The 13415-nt window shown below is 44.0% G+C and overlaps 1 protein-coding gene across 1 annotated transcript in view; it reads left to right on the forward strand.

Annotated features, from left to right (window-relative positions):
• The window catches only part of sipa1l3 (signal-induced proliferation-associated 1 like 3), a 78372-nt gene that overhangs the window by 863 nt on the left and 64094 nt on the right, over window positions 1–13415 (forward strand).

Here is a 13415-nt window from a genome sequence, read left to right on the forward strand (position 1 = left end):
TTCATTGTGCTGCACAGAAAACGGTCTGAACCCTGCGGTTTTACAGGAATTTAGATTCATACAGGCTCTTGCATTGGAACAACATGGTGCATTCTGTCTGAGAAAGGAAGTGTGTCATTCATTATTTTTGAAATTATGAATGTATGAATGGAGGATCGATCATCATGTTACCTGTGCGGGCATGCATACTGTACTTACTGTACCCATTCTAAAGCCGATGCCTTATTTTCGGCCCGTAATAACAAGTTCATCCAGCATGCGCCCTTGTAGTAGTCCTCATTTTCAATGAAGATGCTGCCTGCCTGCTGCTATATTTTCTGCCCCAGGCAATTACAAGTCAAATATAAGAATAATTGTCAATTGATCCATCATGGTGGAAGACATTATAGCGCTCAGCATTTATCCTGCTTGTGTCCTATCCGTAACTAATACAATAACTGTAATCAGGCCCATGCTTAAGTAGCTTAACTTGGTTATGCTACTTTTGAGAGGAAAATGGTCATGTTCACCAACCTGCCTGTTACTGAGAACAGTGGGTTCTTTTAGCACAGATCATTGGTGTCACACCAATACCAGCTGCTGCAAGGACAAAAATAGTATCTTCCTTCTTGAATTGAGAAGGAAATCATATTACGACAACACATACTACAGTGTGTGAATTTTTGAACGCCAAAGCTAATGGCCAGGAGGGTCTGCATTCTGCAGACTTCACTTTACATTTGTTCAGACCAGTGATGGAGAATCTTTTGTGATTTCTAAAATGATCATCATTGTGATATGGGTATCGTACACTAACCACACTGTAAGGTGGATAGATGTCAGATGCCTGTAGAAGGTCTTTGACCGAAATGTTGTTTAAATAATTAGTGTTCATATTGCAAGTGCAGACGGTGTGCGGGTGACGGGTCATTCATTATGTAAATGTTGTGCGTTTTTTGAATAAGAGGATGGATGTTAAAGGGGATGGATGTTAAAATGACCTGAAAGGCTAAATCACATACCATGTACAGACAATGCAATATTAAATTAAGCATTAATGGCTTCCCTTATGGCTTCCCTTCCCTTATGGCCCACAATAAGGGAAGTTACCAGGCCATATTCATCTACTGTTGAAAGAACTTGACACACTACAGAAACTTCAATAAAGCCCAAGCCTATTCATTCATTTAATGTTCCCACTCAATGGTTGTAAATATGCGCTATGCTTTGTAACCATACTTAATTCCCTTAATGAATTCCTTTTTATGTTTGTTCTAATTCGTTTAAATGTTATGTTATTTGATGCTATGTATTTACAGTGTTGCTCTGCAAGAGGCTAATCGTCTAGACAGGGTTTGTGTGTGTATGTGATGGTGTGTGTCCAGAGCTAATGTTGTAATGTAAACCGCTGGACTGATTTGCATGAAAGAAACTGCTCGCTATCAATAGACATTTGCCTGACGAAGATCTGTAAGGTCGAAATGTTGCAGCATTAATACAATTTGTGTGCGGAACGGCAGATGTTTTAAACTTACAAGTTATATTCACTATATTTGAATAATCAAGCTTGGGTGGCACAGTGGTACCTGCCCACCACTGCGAAGTCCTAGGGGTTCGAATCCAGGTGTTGCATTCGGCTTTGTTGAGCATCTACTCGTACCGGCTGTGGCGGTACAGGCTCTAGTCTGTCCTCCCGGTGGGGGCTCCGTCCTCATTAGCATTGAGCCAGTAGGATACAACAGAGAGACAACACATATAAGTGTGTGTGGCACTGGGTAATTTGACTATTACTACCACTAAATTGATCCTTAAAAGTCTTATACACGCCCAGGCGGTGGCGTAACCGTCTGGGCACCCGACTGGTGATCCAGTCGCAGTGTGCCATGGGTTCGACTCCCGAGCCCGACATGGCCTTTACTGCATGTCATCCCCCCATCTATCTCCCGTTTCCTGTCAGCCTACTGTCTGTCCCTTCAAAAAAACCAATAAAAGGCGTAAGCCGCAAAAAAATATCTTAAAAAAAAAAAAAAGTCTTATACATAAACAAATCGATGGACTTATAGAGGTTTTCCATTTTTTGCGATGGGATGTGTTTATGGTCACTCGGAGGGATTACAGAGGTGTTTGTAGCTCCTAGAGGTTGGCTCATGTCATGAGACCAGTAGCTCGATTGAGCAGTGAGTGCCAGCAAGAGTGGTCCAGTGGGTCAAAGTGTTCAACTGCAGCAAAGCACGCAGGAAGGCCCCATGACCCAGACACAGGCAGGCAAAATGCAACCACTGTTCGGACGGAGTATGTATATTTTAGTATTTTCCTTGCAAAGCAGACTGTATTGGGCCACCTGAGTTCTATGTAGTATTTACAGTGGTAATAATTACCACTTTATAAACACTACATCATGAACACATATTGTAGAATAGATGACTCATTTCCCTTTCTTTCTGTCAGGTAGGTATGCACTGCAGTTGTATTCTCTTGTGTTTACAGTCTATACGTAGGAGGTGATTCAAAGGTGTCTCCACTGTGTGCTCAGCCTGAATCTGCACTTTACTTGGTAAATCTTTTGAGTTGCATTGATATACATTCAAAGTACATCACACGGATCCCACGTGAGATGTATTTCAGGCAGATTTTCTGGTCTTTACCATGAGAGTGAGACTCAGTTTGAGCCCTCCGGATGTTTTTTTTAGCTTAGAACTTAAAGAATGTATTATTTTTTAAATATTTTTGGAGGCTTTTTATGCCTTTATTGATAGCTAGACAGTAGTGTGACAGGAAATGAGGAGAGATGGGGATCGGGACACGACCCTGTGACACGCTTTACACGACAAATAATGCTTGGACTTGGAGGATTCCTAGTTAAATAAAGGTTTAAGGTTAACGCAAATAAACAATTGGTTCCTAGTTAAATAAAGGTTAACCGAAATAAACAATTGGCAGTTGCTTGTCAACACACACACACACACACACACACACACACACACACACACACACACACACACACACACACCCACACACCAAATAAGGTCCATTGCATCAGCATAGCCGGCTAGGTAATGAAGAGACATGCCTTTGGCTAAGGATACCATCTGGTGTATGTCGTCTTGTGTGTGTGTGTGTGTGTGGGGGGGGTATCCAAGGTCCAAGCAAGACATTTTGTTCATTATTGTGAACTTGATATCTTGCTATCTCTAATGTCAATGTCTTTTCTCCCTGCTCCCTGTTTTCACATTGACACACAAGTCCGTTACTTGTAGAGATGGGTTAGCCAGCAACTTGTACTGCTAGTGCTGCCACTGCCACACCATGCAGGCAGGCATGACATGCAATGACATTTCGACCACCTACACTCCTACAGTATCACTGCTTCATACTAATCTCTTTGATGTATTGGTTTTTCTTGAGGCTCTTGTCCATAACTCACTCAACATGTATAGCAGTGTCAAGAGGCTAGACAGATTTATAGTAAGAAGAGTGCAGTGTTTCCTGAAATGAGTCTGTGCTTTACGACCCCCTGTGCAGCTATAAAACATTTCCTAGGTAGGTGCCCTGCCCTCTGCCCTCTCTACTAGTCTCTAACTAGCTATCCAGTCCTGCTCCGGCATCTCTTTTAAAGCTGCAATCCAGAACGTATTTGAATTTAATGAATAATACACTTAAATAATCTTTATGGTAGATTGTTAAATGCTGTAAAATACAATATATTGGTCTCCCAGTCCCTACTCTTCTATTGAGAAATGTAGACCCTAATATCATGTAGGACACCTGTGGGCAGACAAGTGCCTGAAGCTTATACGCCCAATATATTTCCCCCTGGCCAAGCACGTTCCCTCCCTGCCTAAGTGGTACTTAGGGGTTGGTCTCCAACCCTGGTCCGAATCAGTTACAATTCCATCAGGATATACATACTGCATCATTAACTCCCTCAGAGATATTTGTTAATATATGTCTCACTCCCAGGAAGAGGATGAGCAGTATATGCAGTACACTGATGGTTTGTTGATTCTAATCTATGCTACTGTACTGTAGGTAAGTCCATCTCACTCTCGCTGCTGAGGGGAAAGCGGGAGGATCAAGAAGATCCACATCTTAGAGGCGATAATAGACCGATTGCCTGGGTTTCCCTGACGCAGATGAGACCAGGTCTTTGCCCAGAATATTTCCCTCCTTTTTAAACTCCTCTGTGCTGGGGCTATTTGACTGGGGTAAATATAGCCTGTTGGTTTTAGCTAGAGGATAAACACAGATGTTGAGTAGGCCTTTCTCACCACAGGTCGGCCTGCGTCCTCCCCCTGGCCTGCAGTGGCAGCATAAGGGAAGAGAGAGAGGCATGCCTCACCACTGCCATTCACTCACAAAGCACTTAAACAGGGTATTGGACATTTAACAGGGTAGTAGTAGACATTCTACAAAGCATTTATACAGACCCACAAAGAAGTTATTTGCACTTGCCTACATATGTGTCTTCGTTTAGTGAATTTTGGACGTTACTCTGTTTCAGATCAAGCACGTATTTGGCAGATTAGAACTTAATTCATGTGCCAACTGAATTGTTTTAATGGATGATATAGGCCTAGTAGTATAACCCTAACCCTAGGTATAAAGCTCAGGGAACCATCTCAAAGACATGACGACAGGAGTACAGGGCATTCTGTTCGTGTTATCTCCAATTTCTCAAGTTTTAATTTGAAACGTTGACTCTGACCTTCACTTGGATAACTCTGGCCGCATTCGGATTTGTCCTTGAATGATCCAGGATTCCAGGACAAGCTTAAACTCCCCAGGAGTCTTTTGATGTGTTCCTTTCAGTAACATTGTGAGGTCTTCTCTGTGTGTTTGTGTACCTAACCCACAAGCCTATTTCAGACAGTACTGCTGATACTAAAAGATCTTTCAGCTCAGCAAAAGGCCACAGATGACAGGAGCCCAAATCACGCATGCTGATCTCTGAGGATAGCCTTTGTTCTGCAAACATGCAAGGCATTCCAACCCTGCCACCACCCTAAATATGAATTGTCATGCAACTGAGAATGAGGCAGGCGCTACCTTGTGTTTTTAATGTCTCTTCTTCATTTTCCTTTGCCTGTAGAAAAGGGGGTGTTCTCTGCTGCTGTTTTAAGTGGCATAACATCCATGTTATTACACCTGCTCCATGTCTGCCCCTAACTGAGTCTTCACAGATAGGGGTCATGACTGACAGGTGGAGCTTGTGTGTTCTCTCTCTCTCTCTCTCTCTCTCTCTCTCTCTCTCTCTCTCCCCCCCCCTCCCCACCAAGGCCTCTGTCATACACTTCCAGAGGAGAAATGTTCTTGAAGAGGAAATCCTGCATGAAAGAATAAGGAAACAGCTGATTTACTCTGTCTGTTTTATGGAGCGAGGAGGAGTGAATTAGCCCTGTGTGTGTGTGCGCGCGCCCCTCTCACACACATACACATATGGACTTGACCCGACCGTCATCCTCTGTCAAGTGAACAGTTCGCTTGTTGTCTGTTTTAGACGATGCCTTTTGGCCTGAATGCACAACTTTCATGAAAGTAGTAGTCACCTATCAAGTCAAAACTTTAACTTTTAAATAGATATTGCCCATGATGGTGTCCAGTCTTGTTTACCTAAAAGTTATCATTGGAAATGATAACTGCAAATTGGGAAGGTTCTAGACTCCTAGACCAGCAGTGGTATATGTGGGTCCAAATATAGTTTACAGTTTATCATTCCATACTTGTGTTATGTATGAAACCATACCAATAGGCGAACAGAAAGCGAGTCCCTTATCAGCGTTTTGTCATTTCTCATTCAATGCGATGAATCATTGCCACAGTGAAGGTGTTTTGCAAACCAGCTCATTACATGAAATAGTGAGCCTTTCCTTCACTTTGAAAGAAGCGTATTTATCCCCTTTTTGATTGTCTTCTGGGTTTGAGTTTGTAAAATAGTAAGAAAAGCACTGTTGCTGCTAGGCACAGCACCACACCTGAAATTCAATGTGTATGTTATTGGCAGCAGAATTGTTGGCTTCTTACTCACTGCGGCTCTCTCTGCTGTACATGTGTTCAGAGGTCACGGTTTGGACAGGAAGTGAGTATGTGTGGAGGTCTGAGGAAGTGAGTATGTGGTCAGGGATCAGTATTCTAGTGACTCAGACCATTGGCATTGGGCGCTGAGTAAAGCAGGACTAAGGCTTCTGACATGCCGGCGATCGATATACAGGAAAGGCTGGCTCATAGGACATGCGTAAAACACTTCCGCAGTGCTTATCCAAGTATAAATGCTAGCTGACCTCTCAATGCCAAGACGATACAGCTGATTACTCAGACATTTTTCTCCCCTCATTGGTCATCAAGATAGTTAGATTAGTTCATCTGTCTGGAGAGGAAGTGGGTTTACCCCACTGCAGCCAGCTGTTGTATGTTGGAGAAGCTGCAGCAGGGAAATGGGTGTAACACACACCACCACTAGGCACCAGGAAACATTGAAATAGATTTGCATGTTTCCACTTCCTCTGTCTTTCAGGATGTTTTTCTGTTGGTGACCTTCGTGCCCTGAAACACTCACACACTTTCTCTTATCTCGTTCTATCTGTTTCTTTCTCTTTAATTATCCACTTCTTTTTCCTGTCTTTCTCTCAGGCACACACACACACACACACACACACACACACACACACACTCTTCCACTGAGGAATGTGTGTAGAGAGGCATATGCATGGTCCCTCCCTGTACCTCCTCATAGCACAGATCTGCCGCCACAACTGCAAACTGTGGAGTCATTGTTTTCATGCTAATTGAGTGTAGCGTGCGGTCATTCCACAAATGCCATTCGGACAATTTTTTTAACTTATTTTATTTTCATGGTACTCTATCAGAAGGTCAATTTTGCTTTCCCCTTCTCATTTCCAAATCAGATTTGAGGGGCCGGGGTGTAGGCTGTTACGTGGGCCAATTCCGTGCGAGGTTGGAGGGTTCCTTTTGCGACAAAAGAAGGGAATGGTATGCTAATGTGCTGCTGTTATTGTGGCGGCATAGCTGAGCGCCGGCATTCCGCTAGAAGATAGCGACTAGCGAGAAATTAGGGGGATTTCTGAGCAACACATGAACCATTTGTTGTTTCTTTGTTTTTTTCATAGTAAGATGAGTGTGTGGCCATGTGTGTGTTTGTGTGCGCACGCATGTGTGAAGGCCTACTTGTGGAGCTGCAGCTAATGATGAATAATGTTATATATTTTTTTCCTTCCCAGTGAGTTTGTTATGGTTTTGTGTAAGTGTGCAGCAGTGACAGCCTTTCTATTGTCCCCAAGGAGTAGTGATGGAGGGAAAGAAGGAAGCAACAGAAGTTAGTCCTCTCTCTCGCTGCACAGCGGCAGAACCTGTTATTGTTGAGGAGAGAGATGGATGAGGTGATAATGTAGACGGAGAGTAACGGCTGGCCCATGGCAGAGGAGGAGGGGGAGGCATATGATGGAAAGAAGGAGGGAGGGAGATGGATGAAAGAAGGTGGAGGGAGTTCTGTCAGTAGATCCTAAACAGACCCACATGCTGTCTTCCCCTCTTCTACCTCACCTCACCTCTTCCTTCCTCCTTTAACTCTGTTCACACGGGCGACTTGGCCCCACCCCACCTTTTCTTCTTCACTTTTCCCCATGACCTCAGTGGTCCAACTCTTTAAGACCGTCTGGTCCTCCTGTGGCTCAGGTTTGGGCTTGAAATTAGATAGCCAACAAACACCTGTTGGAGAGAGAAAAGAAAATCTGACGGAATCCCCTGGAGAGAGAGAGAGACTGAGAGAAAGAAAGTGTGTGTGTGTGTGTGTGTGTTCTCTGGAGAGAGAAGAGGGTGTATTTGCACCAGCAGAACCATTCAGCACATCTCCCATTGCATTGAAGGAGGAGCTACGTGAAAGGCTGAAGAAAAAGATCAGAGTGCATGTATTGTCTCTTGTACCTACAGTATGGTTACCAGGTGTATCTCTGTGTCCGTCTGTCTCTCTCTCTCTCCATTTTGAAGGTCACCGTCCGCTTACTCCGCTATCACCCCGCCTGTAGTTAAAACTGGCTTGACCCATGCACTTTGTCACTCGAAGCACACAAACACACTCCCTCCTCCTCCTCCACTCCAATTCACCCTTTGCTCTTGGGGAACTACTTGGTCCGTCCTCTACAGAGCCTTAGAACTCACTCACTGCTCTCAACTCAGACACTTTAGCGCACCAATGTCTGACTGCATTTCCATTCCTGCTTTCCAGTATTTTACAGTACTACAAATTCCCCAATATGCAGTAACACTCGTGCATACTTGTATGCCGGCCGGGGTGTTTTTTTATTTTTTCCAGTGGTTCCCACGTCTGAATTTGACAGGAATGTTGGCGGCCCCGCAGGGAGCCTCTGGGCTGTGTCTCTTGTTTTCTCTTTCTTGCTTGCATATCCTCCTCTCCCTTCACTATCACTCTGGATACACTCATTTTCTCTCATTAGTCAAAAGTTTGGCCACGGCTGTTAATATATGCACTTGGATTGGTTACAGAGTAAGCCATGTGTTTGTGTGTTTTGTTCATGCATGCATGAATTACAATGCGTGCAAAGGAGTGCACATGTGTGCACAAGATCTCACTGGAACCACACCCTGGACTCATGCCACGCTTCAAACCGAGTCGAAGAGGCGAGTTCTGGACAGATTTAGCTTGTTGTGACAGCACTCTGCGTTGGTTCAGGATGGGACTTTGATGAGAGGCTGAGGGGATCACGCTGTGATTTGTGAGCAGAAGTGATGATGGCACAATTCTTGCACTTCAGCACACCGGACCCTACCCCCACATCCACACATCCCCATTTCGACCGCACAGGGCCTTCAGTTGGTGAGCAAGACAAATTGGTGTGATGAATTGACGATACAGTGTTGTCTTCTCCCTGTTTGAGTTTGCTCATGGTCACAGAGGAAAGCTGATTTTACAGAAAACAGACACAATATAGTCGGGACACAGGAAGGACACATCTTCCACCAGTAAAAATGGTAATAAAAGAAAATCCATTTTTAGAGACGCTTCTGCTCTCTCTCAGACCAAAGCATAGATCATGATCCCCCCCTACACACACACACACACACACACACACACACACACACACACACACACACACACACACACACACACACACACACTACGTTTGATTCATGCAGTGACCTGGAAACCAACAAGTAAACATAAAATTGCCAACGCTGCCTTTGTATTAGAAACATATGTTCTCGGTGCGAGAGGAGAGATTGGTTCTGAAAGTGGGCCAACGCTAGCTGTGACCACTGGATTCTGAAGGCAAGGTGTTGACAGAACTTTAGTTGGATCCCGTGTTTCCATTTGTGTGTGCCACAATATAGCTTTCTGAGTTCATGTGCTAGCTAGGCTACACAAACGCCACACACGCACGCACCCAAGCACATGCACACACTTACAATGCTACTGTGCACTGAACAGAGCCACACCTTACTCCGGTAAGTCTCTTTTGGTTGCAGAGACAAGCCCTTCTTTATAATGTCCTGTGAATAGGCTGGCCATTCACCTGTGTGCACCACCTGCCTCTCTTCACTATGCTAGGAGGAAGGGATCGTATGTCAGTTTGTGTGAGTTAACCCACTTATGCCATGCATTTACATGTGTGCTGTAGAAGTGCATGTGAGAAAAATAAACCACTCTAATGCCTTTGGGATAGCTTCTAATGCTATTTGCTTGGGTTTAAAGCGCTAGCTTACTCTCTGCATTCTTCCCCTTTGTCTACTGTCTCCGTTTGTACAGTGTCTATGTGCAGCCCTGCGTTTCAGCCCAGTCTCAATGGGCCTACTGTACAGTGTTTGCTCTAGCTAGCTACAGTCTGGCAGGCCAAACGGAGCATGGTCTCTCTGGGACCGTAGCACTAGTAGTGTGTTTTACAGTGGAGCCATGCAAGCTATGTAATAGTATTACAGTTACAACATTACCATGCTGTCTGGCTAGCGACACTGCATGTGTGTGCGTGGAATTGAACATGTACCAGTGATGGTGATTCTGTGTGTAGTGTAATGTGTACTCCAGTAACTCCATATGTGTATTTTTGCTCTGAAAGAGCTAAGCAGGCACAGTGTGTGTACACAGTGATAAAACTGTACACAAGAGCAAGGTTATAACTGTACACACTCGGAGTATAATGTCCTTGGAGCGGGAGACGGGTGAGGGGAGGGGGATGTACTAGAATGCACGTTGGTCTGGGTGTGGGAAAGCAGAAGTAGCAGACCCTTGTAAAAAAAACGGCCAGAATGACTTGGGTTAATCTAAGACTTGTTCTGTGAATCTGTTAGTGTTATGATGATGTTATGCTGTATCCTTACAGTTGTGAAAACTGTGGAAAAAATTGTAAAAGCTATAAAAAGGTTCAGGTTTCTTTCTTCTTAAGTCTTTTATGCCATATGTCAAGCACATTATTAATTAAATCAAACATTTAAAAATATTCTTTTAATTTGTCTGTGCACGCCAGGGAACCATTGTGGGGGCCGTAACGTTTCTGTGATGTATGGTTGTGCAACAATCTGCCTCACATTACAATGATTACATTCAGTATTACAGCACACATTTTTTCAGTGGCAGCCCTGGGATATGTCGTGGAAAGTAGTCATAATGGCAAAGCTATTTAATACCATTGATGAAAAGTGTGATGCATGTCTTCTTTCAGGCAATTTGTAGTGTCCTCCGTCAGTAAGTCATTTGTGGGACTCTTGAACTTGTCCAGAAATGGTGCTGGCAGACAGTGAGGGAGAAGAAGCAAGGCCAGAGCGATTATTATGAGACTCAGGGTGTGCTTTAACCCACTTACTACTTAGCACACCAACCCGGGGTCTCCTGCCAAAACGTTAGCTTAATGCTTTTAATCCTCCCCAACTGAGCCAGTAGTCGCTGCCCAATCATGGCTCTGTTTATAATTCATCATTCACCGTCACGGTCATTGCTTTTTGTAAAATGTCTAGCTCTTAAGTGCGTTTTTATGTTTACATCATGTTCTGTATTTGGAGACATTTGTCTCATTGTTGGATACATAATAATTGAGTACCACAGACGAAAAACATTCTTAAGTCCAAATTTCATTCTGACCCCTCCACGAAAAGGCCTCGTTGTCCTGACCCCTTATCTATCTAATTTAACATTTGTGGAGTTGGTCACCTGACCAAAAGCGGTTGACAGAAACTGGTCGACATGTTCTGTTGCCCCAACACGGGCAGAAACAAGGCCTTTTAACCAGGCTACTTGCACACACTACAACTCGCTTACAATTCGCAAACCTGGCAACACTGCCCTGTGTTCATGCTGTTGTCAGAGGCCCGCCCCCGGCTCACACGTCACTACTCTCACCGTCTCTCCGCTCGCAATCGGCAGCCATCTTGCTTTTTACTTCGATGCGCGAGTGGACATTTAATGCAAATACATTAATTATAGCTCCAGCAAGCAAACACAAACACCTCAACTCCATCTCATTGTGAATAAGAATTCCGAGGGGAAAAATAATTTTTGGAACGCCACTTTCACCCAGTATGAAGCTAAATGTGGAAGCCGTGTGTGTCACACCAAAACTGGTGACCCAGAGATTCCTGTACCGATTCTCGGGCATCTGGCCTGAGGCACTGCCTGCGAGTTGGCTCTGCGGGCGCTTTTTCCAACTCTCACTGATTTATCCAGCTCACACGTCAATCACAGTCACCAGCTCTCAGCCTGCACACACACGCACGTCTGTCTTGCGCACACGCGCACACACACATACACACACACACACACACACACATGCAGGCTATTGCTTTTTATTTATATGGGCGAGTGGCAATTTAATGCAAATAAATTAATTATAGGTCCAGCAAGCAAATCATGATGGTCTGTAGGTCACAATTACATTCCGATTTTAGTTGTTGTGTTTTGTATGACATTTTGGCCAGTAGTTTTATATCTATCTCAGCTTTTGCCTGATAGCACACATGCTAACAGTGCTGACCACAACGTTAGCAGCATTTGATGACAGGTTGCCATAGCAACATACAGTGTGCGCAGACCTAACGTGAGCTTCTGGGACAGAAACTTGCGTTTTCATGACAGCAGCAGCTGCTGCAACCTCTGATAGCTACTGTGATAAAGATGCTAAAGCAACACAAAAACACATCCACACGCAAACCAAAACAAACCAGGGTTGCCACATATCGTGGATGTGAGAGTGAAACAAGCAACCAGGTCTATAAAAATGTTAATAGGCCAGTTCAAAGTAGGTAAATCAGAAATGGTCCGGAAATTAGTCTTAAAATAATCAATTATAGTGTTGACTGTCAAACTTTGTTGTCTAATGTTGTTTCAGAGCAGTGGAACTCAAACATTTCCATGTCAAGGACTACCAATAGATAAACAAGTCCAAAGTAGCTTATAATGATCAGACTTGGCAACACTGTCTCTAGGTTGAACGTTCTACTTTACAAGCTCACACATATGAAATATGTTTTTTTGAATCTTCAAACTGAGACATATTTTATGATAATACTGTTAGCAGTCATCATACTCCAAGAGCATACAAATGGAACCAAATGGACCCTGATTTTCCCAGAGAGCAAATGGTATCAAATGGGGGTCTGTGGCCTAATGCATTTCAAACTGGGGGTTCTTGGTATTATATTCTCTGCATATCTTATCAACTTGGGGTGAATATTTCACCACAATACTTTACTGAATATTTCACAAGAATATAACACAAGAGTCAAATGTACGGTCAAATGTAATCACAATATAGGCTACAGATGTAAATATTTATGACACAGTAAAATGTCGAAAATTAGTGCTATCCCCCCCCCACACACACACACACACACACACACACACACACACACACACACGACAGGCAAGGCTGTTGTTTGCATCGTTAGCAGGCAGCAGCTACCTTGGCACTGCTCTCTGTGACTGTAGTTGTTTCACCATGTTTGCGTATTTATGAGAAATAAAAAACACTTTCTGTTATTATTAATACTTTATAACCCATCCGTTACTACATATGTGCAGGGCACACTACTGAGAATTTCCTTCTTCCCATATTGCGCTGCAATGTAACTAGGATTCGCCGGCCGAAGGCCGGCGAAATTCTAGTCACTATACATTATGGATAAATAGTGTGGACTTAGACTGTTTTTCGTCTGTGGCATCTGTTCTTTGTGTGGCTTACCAACTCGTCGGGCAGTTTCTCCATCATAAACATAACATACACCAGTGAAGTGGCCCTGTTGGTTCCTTCCAGCATTCACAGCCGAGCAGGCATGTTTATGTACCCCGTCCCCTACTTGAGTGGTTGTCGCTGGACTGGTCTGCTGCCCCTGGGGGGTCCTGTTTACAGTGTGGGGTGGGCAGGCGGTAGTGCTTCAAGCTCCCATCACGTCTATTGCCCGACCTTGAGGCCGATGTC

The sequence above is a fragment of the Protomyctophum bolini genome, assembly GCF_963924005.1.
Source record: "Protomyctophum bolini genome assembly, chromosome: 9".
Lineage (NCBI taxonomy): Eukaryota > Metazoa > Chordata > Actinopteri > Myctophiformes > Myctophidae > Protomyctophum > Protomyctophum bolini.